We start from the raw sequence: 9,819 nt of genomic DNA on the forward strand, positions 1-9,819 counted from the left end.
AGTGAAACAGTGGAATGGAAGCCCCGGTGGAGAGAGGTGAGGAGAGATTGGGAGGAAGGAAGGAGAGACATTGACTAGAAACAGCTCTTTCAAGAAGTTTAGCTACTCACCTGGGAGTCGGGAAACCTGCATTCCAACCCTGTATCTGCTGTGTTGTACCTTCGTGATAATTGTTTATGTGCCTGTCTTAAATTCCATTAGAATGGGCAAGAACTTTGACTTCGATTTTCCTGGCATTTGCAGAGTTCCTGGCACACAGTAGGTGCTGAATTGTATTTGTTGAATGAATGGATCAATGGATTAAGGAATATCCTACTAGAGTAGAAACACTTTAGGCTCAAGACAGTGTCTGATTCATCTTCCTCAGGCTCAGGTACACTAGTGGGGATGCAAAAATATCCCTGAATGAATAAATGAGTCTGGTAAACTTGGGAGTAGAGTAGGGGAGCTTGGTGTGGAAAGGTCAGGGATCCGGGCTGTTTAGACCAGGATTCCTGTAGGACTGGGGAAGGGCACAGAAAGCTCTGTTAAGACAGAAGCCAGGGGACAGGATACAGATTCTGTTTCTGTGACTCCTAACTGTGGCCTTGCGTAAGTCACTGTACCTTATTTCTAAACCTCGTTCCTCATGCATGGTAGAAATATCTCCATGAAGTTAACATAAGGAATAAATGAGATTATATACTTGAGGAGTTTAGCCAAGGGCCTGACTCATATAAAACAACCACTGATTGAGAGCATTGTTATTATTACTAATATTAATATTAATAATAGCTGTGCTAGGGAATTGAGTTCTACCAGCTAGTCAGGACAGCTCTCTGGGACTGGAGAGTTGTTTGAATGGGAAGGTTCACTGATGCCCTTTCTGAGTCTTTTCTTCTTTCATCCTAAAAGGAAAAAGTATCAATAAATCTAGTTTGCCTTTAGGAAAAGTCTATATGGGGTCTTGATGAGGCTTCAGGGAATGCCAGCCTGCCTGCAAACCACCCTACCTGTCCAGTGATGCCAGAAATAGGGGCCAAGGTCAGTTCCATGATTTCCTTCAGATGCTGCTTGAGGCACGTCAGGGACTTGAGTTCATTCATGCTGAGGTGCGCTCAGTGGGCCAGTCGGGAAGGATAAATGATTGGTACCTTGTATAATGTTGTAGAGAATGGGGAGGTGAGGGTTTGTGGTGCATCATCACTCCTCAGATAACATCCTAGCTGTCTCCTGCACTTGCCCTTTCCTCTGTGTACTTCCTATGTGTCACAGGAAGTATAGGGGCTGCTTCTGTTTTCCTGCATATACCATGTCCTCCTTTGCTTCCATGTCCCAGTACATTCTGTTTCCTCTGCCTAGAGTGCCCTCCTCTTTTCTGCCTATTTCCCAAGCATTCTTCATGATGCAGCGAAAGTGTCATGGTCTCCAGGAGGCTGTCCCTGATACCTTGATCTGGCTTAGGTGCTCCTCCCAGGCTCTCCCTGACCACTCTGAGCTTCATTCTCTATTACCATCAGGCTGAAATGTAGTTGATTATATTTCTCTGTCCCCCACACATCAAGTGCTGAGGTTCGTGGGGACAGAGACATTTTATTCATCTCTGTCTGCTTCCAGCTTCTGTTGGTATGTGGAAAGTCTCAATAAATATTGGCTGGAGAAGTGAACGAACGAATGAATGAATGAATGAAACTGGCAACAATTGACTATTTAATTGTGTCTTGAGTATGACACGGGAAGGGAAAATGAAAGAGGGACATAGAAGCCACACCATTTATGACACAGTTCTGCTTCGGCGGTTCTTGTTTCCTTACTCCCTTGAGTGGGTACCTCATCATAGCTGCCAGAGCCTTTTTTCTATATCTTTGAAGGCACAGTTCTGCTTCTCATAGCTTATGAAGATGCTGTGGATTTCATTTCCAGCATGTCCTGTCACCAAGGTCTCCCTGTAAGGAGGGTCAGTATAATAGGGTTTTTACCTGCAGAGCATATTATATGAGCATCCCCAGCAGCCATATTGGGTTAGCTTCCAAGCCCCAGGGGCAAGATTAGACACTGGAGGCAGTATGATGGGATGCACTACAGCCACAGATATTTCAGATATACTTGTACAAAAAGAAATCATGTTTGGAATCTAACCTTGCCTCCAGAACCTCTCATTGCTCCATCTTTGGTGAGTCTGAGGCATTTTTCCATTTATATGCTGGTTCCTGTCTTGATTCTTCTTCCAGGGAATAGCTCCTACCCTGGTAAATTCCTAGGAGACTGTTACATTCCCCTCAGGTATCATTGGTGTGTAGCCTTGTGATAGATTATAGAAATGGTTCCCAATTCTTCCCATGTCTGTTGTGCCTTTCAAGTGTGACTTTACAGCCCTTCCCATATTGACTCTTGGCGTGGCCGTCTAACTTGCTTTGGCTGATGGGACTTTAGCAAACATGATGTAGGTAGAGACTTAGAATTTGCTTTTTTTTGCTGGTTTTGGGAACCCTGTGACCGCTATCATGTGAGGAAGCCCAGGCTGGACAATGAGAGACCCAGGGCTTAGTCTTCCGACTTCCCTGGCTGCCAGTTACCGCTCAGGTGAATGGAGCCATCCTAGACTACTCAGGCACCAGCAGGTCTACCACCTGGCCACAGACATAAGCAAACCCACCCGAGATGGACTGACGTTGCCTGGCCCAGAACGGCCCCCCTAACCTGCCAAATAGGGAGCTGAATAAATGGCTGGTGTTTAAACCACACGGTTTTCGATTAGTTTTTACACAGCAAAGGCTAACCGACAGCAAGCCTTCAGTATTTTGACCCTCCTTTCCCCTGAATTTATGTTCCCATGTTGATTTGTTTGTGTTATAGCACAATGTCCATAATGTTCTCTGGATGACTGTTTATAAGTCTACCTTCCCAGTAGACCTTGGATACTCCAAAAGCAACAGTGGTGTCTGGAGGGCTAATAGGATTTGCTCACCTAAGGCCTATCCCAGCGCCGGGACCAAGAACGCACTCTGGAAATGTGGACGGGCCAGATGAGAATGTGCAGCTCAGTTGTGATGTCTTTGGGTCTTGGCTTCTGTGTCACCAACAGTCTCTTCACTTATTTCTTCCCCACTCCCCAGCTAGGTATCCAAAACCTGATGTTTGCTATACTCGTGACATTTTGTATTTTCACATTCTCTTTTATAGTTATGGTGGTCTTTTTCCCATCCTTATCCTATCTTTGTGTATCTATAGATAATACAGTCCCCCAAGTTTTTTAAAAATAGGATTATATAGTCATAAAAGATACTGCCAGAATGAATCCTTTTGATGGAATCCAAGTTTCCTTTTTCTAAATTATAGTTTTCAAATGGCATTACATGATGATTGATTTATGTTTTCTTTGATTTTATTTTCAATGTGGAAGATTTATATTTTCAAAATGAACAATTGTTACACTGAAAGCTATTAATTTCATCTTGTCTAAAGTGATAACTTCAAACAAATTCGTTTAATGTGTAGCTTCGGTAAAAATCTATGATTGATTGTTGGCATTTTGGGAACCCTAGAAAGTCAGTCATATGAAGGAGCCCTTCAGAGTCAGAATGAAGGAAGAGGAAGGTAACTCAGGTAATCGTCATTAACAACTCCCCAAGAAATTTTTGTTGGATAAATGCCCAGTGGAGGATTAAATGTTGCCTTGTATCAGTCAGACTCTGGGCTACATGCTGACCGTCTCTTTGAATCTTCCCAACAGCCAGCCCCACGCGGTAGGTTCTATTATCACCATTTTACAAACGAGGAGAGGCTTAGAGAGTTTAATCAGGTTACCCGGAGTCAGAACCTGGAATCAAACTTGGGTGTATCTGATTTCAGCGCTGGCGTCTTAACTCTTATGCTTCACAGAGAAGTAGATAGAAAATATGGTCTATTCCTTTTAGGTGATGTATCCTCTTTTAAAGATAAAAATCAGATAACATATCTAGACCTTGGAGGTTCATCTAGGAGCATGATATCAGCACCTTGAAATATTCTGTACAGTGATAGCATAGGGGCCGACCTTGGTGTGTATGTTGCTCCATACCCATTCCTAACTGCCCAGAAGTTCCAGGTTTGGCATGTCAGTGGTCAAATTAACAGATAAACAGAATCAGTGAGTGTTAAAACTGGAAGAGACCTGTGCTAGTTCCCATCTCCAGGTCTTACCCTCTACCCTTCTCCACTCTGTTCTCCTCCCTGGGAAACTGATATGTTCTTTGACTTCTTGTTGAGTTCAGCCAATGGCAAGTCCAGGGAAGGATATCAAAGGGAGATCCAGCCCTTCCTGCATGGTGATCACCTTGCACTGACTGTGTCCCTTGATGGGAAGTCGCTGCTCCTCTCAAGGTGGCCCTTGCTCCATGACTCCTTCCTTTTGGGTCCTGTAACTGCCTCCTTCCCTCCTGCCTTTGGACCTGGGATGGTAATTATTCTTCTGTGGCTGCCCTGTCCTTTGTAGTTTCCCTACCTCCTGCCCATACCTCCGTAAGTAGTCACCTTGAATTATCCTAATTTGAGTCTATTTCTTGCTGAGACCCTGATTGATAGAGAATTCTAGAGATTATGTAGTCCAACCTTTACATTCTATAAAGAGAAAACTGAAGCACAGAGAAAGTAAGTACCTGTTGAAACAATTAACTAAGTGGCAGAACCAGAACTTGGAAGGCACACTGGACTGACTTGTCCAGTGCCTCCAGTGACAAAAGACAGTGACTGGCACAACGTAAGTTGAGGAAGTTGTTCATTTATTTCCCTTTTTTGTGGAGCAACTTTTCTGGGTCACGTCTTCCTGTGATGACTTTGGGCCATGTCATTGCTCAACGGCACTTGGGCAACTTCTCAGCTATGACTTTTGCCTTACCTTGGGTGCTCTAGAATAAAAAAATTCATGAATAGTCTTCTGTGTTTATCTGATTACAAATTTAAAAGCAATGGAGGCGGGTGGTTTGTGTGCGATTGTAATTAATGACTTTCAGGGTAAATGCTTTCTGTTCTTTAGGAAAGGCAGGATTTTCATCAGCTTAATAACATCCACAAACCAATATGGCAGTGAATCAGGTTCTTACCATCAAGGGAAGAATATCATTACACTGTTTATTGATAACAATTATTGAACTGTATTCAAGTTGTAATTACTGAAACTTGGCTTTTGTCAATGCACTAGCACAAGATAAATAGTCAATAAATAAAAGTCTGTTGAATTATTGAATGAATGAATATTCTTATTGTTTAGTGGGAGATGGTTTAAAGTTACCAGTAGCACCTGATCTGTCTAGAGCAGTGCTTCATTCTTTGACCTCTCAGGTGTTCTCTGTTGGCTATTGAAATCTGATAAAATTAATTAAAATTTTATTGATGCCCTTTTTTTTCTTGTTCCTTTTCCATACCTGTGTTGATGTAGAAAGAGCACTGCTTTCAGAATGGAAAGGCCCTGCTTTTTGTTCTCATTCTGTGACTTCCTTATTAACTGTAAGGTATCATTTCACTCTCCCCGTTGTGAAGTTGGGTTGGTAATACCTTTCTCTTAGGGTATTTTGGTGGTAAAAATAAAAATGTATATGCAAGAGTGCTTTTCTTGTAAGTTGTGGAGATTGTTGCTTTTACTGTAGTATTAGGGTGTTACAGCTGTCCTTTGAAACAACAGACTTGGCAGGACTGTGGGGTCTGTGTTGATGTTTTAATCCTTGTGTGTACTAGTTCAGATGCTTGGGATCTTCTCCTGGTATCTGTAAAAGTCACTTGTAGTTCTTATGATTCTAAAGAAATAACTCAAGAAAATGATCAGAAACCACATTTCCTATAGTGGATATCCCCCTTTTGTGGATTGGGTCGTTCTAAGGGCCTCCAAGTCCTTGCTCCAAATAATAATGGTCTGAATTCATGTTCAGTTCCTCTTCTCATCAACTCTTTCCCCCCGCAACATCTCTTTCAATGTGTTGGGGTCCTTCCTTCCCTCTTTGCCCACACCCTCCAACAACAAAAACAAAACCTAAAAGCCGTTACTCTCTTTTTTTTTTTTTTTTTTTTTTTTTTCACACGAACCCGTGTCCCCTGCATCGGCAGGTGGACTCTCAACCACTGCACCACCAGGGAAGCCCAAGCCGTTACTCTCTTAATCTGCCTGGGAACAACTTAAAAGATCTGTATTATTTTATTATGTAGAACAATTTGTTTCCTTTCAGCCCCTTTCTCTCTCATCAGATTAGCCTAGAACCTTCCCTTTCATGACCTAGGGGCTGTGTCATCCTAAGCAACAGAATGACTTTTTCCCCCAGAGGTGAATTCTTCACTTTCTTAGAACACAGAAGCAGCTGGAGTAAATGTTTCCCCCTTTTTCAAAATAGGAGATTTTCCTTCCTGATAAATATAGATGTAGTTATGATTAATAAAATGCAAATTTACTTAAGAGCATTTAAGCTATCATAGCTTTTCGTCATTCTGTACTTTTTCAGACAACCGATACTAAAAGTACAATTACTACTAAGTGTGGGCTTGAAAAATGTTTTGACATTTAAAAGGGGTCCTCATTTTTGAAGGAGGATAGGAATCCCTGGGATATACCTTTTAGATTGTGAGATACTGCCTGAACTCTATTCCTCCCCAGAACTAGTGGGAAGCTAGCTGGTGCCAGTATAAGTGAGGTTCTTTGAGCAGGCTCTAGGATGGAACTGAGGGGTTTTGTTTCAGGTTTATACAGTGAAGGATAAGGCTGAGCTAAAGCTAGTGTCCAGGACAAAAGTGAGCTTGGGAACCACGAGGACAGTTCGAAGCAGGTAGGCCACAGAAGTAGAAACCATATATCAGGTTAAGCCTTCATGGGGCAACTTGGGGTTGTGACTCCCAATTATCCACAAATCATTGGCTGTTTGGGAGAAGTTATGGCGGAATGGGGTATGCTGTTCAAAGACAATGTCCCAAACCCAGCAGATCCCTCTTGACTTGGTTCCCAGCCCCATGTCTGCTTGCCATAGTGGATAAAGAAGCAGTATTTGTGAAAAGGAAGTAGGAGAGATTTTCTGGGAGGGAGTGCAATAAACACGTATTTCCATAGTGGTTTTTATTTCATCTTTTCATTGTTGTTTAACAGCTTTAGTGAGGATAATTTTCATACCATGAAATTTACGTGTAAAGTACACAGATCAGTGATTTTGAGTGAATTTATGAAGTTGTGTATATATCACCTCGATCCAGTTCTGGAAAATTTTCAGTACATCCCCCAATTCCCTGTGCCCTTATTTCCCATTCCTAGGCAACCAGTCTTCTGCTTTCAGTATCCATAGATTTGCCATTTTTTTGGAAATTTCATGTAAATAGAATCATACAATATGTGGTCTTTTGTGTCTTGCTTCTTTCAGTTGGCATAATATTTTTGAGGTTCATCTATACTGTAGTATGTATCAGTAGATCATTCCTTTTATACACACACACACACACACACACACACACACACACACACATATTTGCAGAATAGTATTCTGTTGAATGGATATACCGTGTTTTGTTTATCTACTCAACAACTGAAGGACATCTGAAATGTTTCTACTTTTTTGGCTGTTATGAATAGTTCTAAGTCCTCGTGTGGATATTGTTTTTATTTTTCTTGGGCAGATAACTATGGGTGGAATTACTAGTAAGAATATGTTTAACTTTCTAAGAAACTATCGAACTATTTTCCAAATTGGTTGTGCATTCCCAAAAGCGATGTATGGGAGTCCAATTTCTTTATGTTCACACGTCTTTTTTGCTTATAGCCACTTTAGTGGAATTTAGTTGTCATTAAATTTGCATTTTCCTATCCATTCCTGATTTTGAGCAATTTATTAGCCAATCGTGTATTTTCTTTGGTGAGATGTCTATTCAAAACTCCACCCCACTTTTTAGTTGAATTGTTTGTGGGTTTTTTGTTTTTGTTTTGTTTTTTGTACGCGGGCCTCTCACTGCTGTGGCTTCTCCCGTTGTGAAGCACAGGCTCCAGACGTGCAGGCTAAGCGGCCATGGCTCACGGGCCCAGCCGCTCTGCGGCATGTGGGATCCTCTCGGACCGGGGCATGAACCCACGTCCCCTGCATTGGCAGGCGGACTCTCAACCACTGTGCCACTAGGGAAGCCCTGTTTGTGGTTTTATTATTGAATTGTAGGAGTTCTTTATATATTCTGGACACAAGTCCTTTATCAGATATATGATTTGCAGATATTTTCTTTCATCCATATATTTTCTTGGTAGTATGTGAATTATTTTATTCATTTATTGTTGGCAAATATTGATTATCACTTACTGTGGAATGGATTCTGTTCAACACTTTGGGAATAGAGAGCAAACAAACCAGACCAAATCCTCGTTCTCACAGAACCTTGGATCTAGTGGAGGTACTCAAACAACACATAAACTAAAAAGTGTAATAGTAAGTAATTTGTGCTTTGCAGCAAATTAAAACATGGTGAGGTGAGTAGAGAAGTGCCTTTTTAGAGTGAGTGGTCTGGGACACATTTTCTCCAGTATTTGGACATTTGAACAAAGACCTAAATAAAATTAGGCTGTAAACTGCATGGCTGTCTATGCGAAGGGTCCCACTCATAATCTTTACAAATCATGACTCTAAATTTCATTGCTCTGGGACAAAGTCCTAGGTCATGAACACCAGGGATGATATTCAAGATATTTAACTATGACCACTGACCAATTACAGTGGATGTGGGTATTAGGGCTGGATGATGGAGATAGTGGGGGCCACTCAGACAGCGTGGGGCAGTAGCTGTTTGCCAGCTAGAATGGAAGTTTTATATTAACAAGTGGTACAGTCATACCAGTGTATATACCTGGTATGAGATCAGACTTACACCAGACATTGTCGTGCAATTTGAGGGAAAGAGGAGTTGAGTCAGGGGAGGGTCTCAAAGTATCAGTGTGGAAGCACCAAGAAGAAACCAACCCAGAGTCTGGCCGGTGGACAGGGGACTTTTAGGGGTCCTGATCCAACGCAGACAGGCATGGAGGCTCAGCACGGCTCGAGGTCTTTCTCTAGAGTATTAATTCACAACCTGGGCTCCTATGAAAATCATCTGGAGACCTTTTAAAAAGTGTCTGCACCTGGGTCCCAATCCAGGCCAGTCAAATCAGAATATCTGCAGGTGGGGCTTAGGCAGCAAGCATTTTAAAAGCGCCCAGATGCTTCTAATGGTATCTACATTGAGAAGCCCTAGGGAGAACCCATTTTGCTTTGAGCAGGATTGCATCCAGTCCTGAAGGAGGTAAGTAAAATGAAGATACTGTGGAGCATCTGCAAACATGCCTTCTTGTGTTGCTTGAGGAAAAGCAGAGAGAAGCAGCAGCAGCAACTCCCATTTTTTGAGCACTCATTAAAGCACATGACTTCATGTAATCCACTAATGATTATCCTGGTAGACTTTGTTCCCTTTATACACGTGAGCAAACTGAGGCTCAGAATCACATGATTACATGTGTGATTACTCAAGATCACACAGTTCATAAGGGGAAGAAGTCCTCCTTTTCAGAGGATGAGCGTTCTTCATGTGACAGTCCTGGAAACCTTCAGTTTCTTACTGCAAACAGAATTGCAAAACCTGAAGTTTGGAAAAGAGGCTTCCATGTTCCCACAACGTATGGCCCAAGAGAACAACGTTAAAAGTCATACTTTGGGGCTTCCCTGGTGGCGCAGTGGTTGAGAGTCCGCCTGCCAATACAGCAGACACGGGTTCGTGCCCCGGTCCGGGAAGATACCACATGCCGTGGAGCGGCTCGGCCCGTGAGCCCCGGCCGCTGAGCCTGCGCGTCTGGAGCGTGTGCTCCACAACAGGAGAGGCCAC

General features: G+C 42.5%; 1 protein-coding gene across 10 annotated transcripts in view; it reads left to right on the plus strand.

Annotated features, from left to right (window-relative positions):
- Positions 1-9,819, plus strand: part of HTR7 (5-hydroxytryptamine receptor 7) — a 99,464-nt gene that overhangs the window by 20,248 nt on the left and 69,397 nt on the right. The window lies entirely within an intron of this gene.

This window comes from Neophocaena asiaeorientalis, unplaced genomic scaffold (genome assembly GCF_003031525.2).
Source record: "Neophocaena asiaeorientalis asiaeorientalis breed wild unplaced genomic scaffold, Neophocaena_asiaeorientalis_V1.1 scaffold597, whole genome shotgun sequence".
Lineage (NCBI taxonomy): Eukaryota > Metazoa > Chordata > Mammalia > Artiodactyla > Phocoenidae > Neophocaena > Neophocaena asiaeorientalis.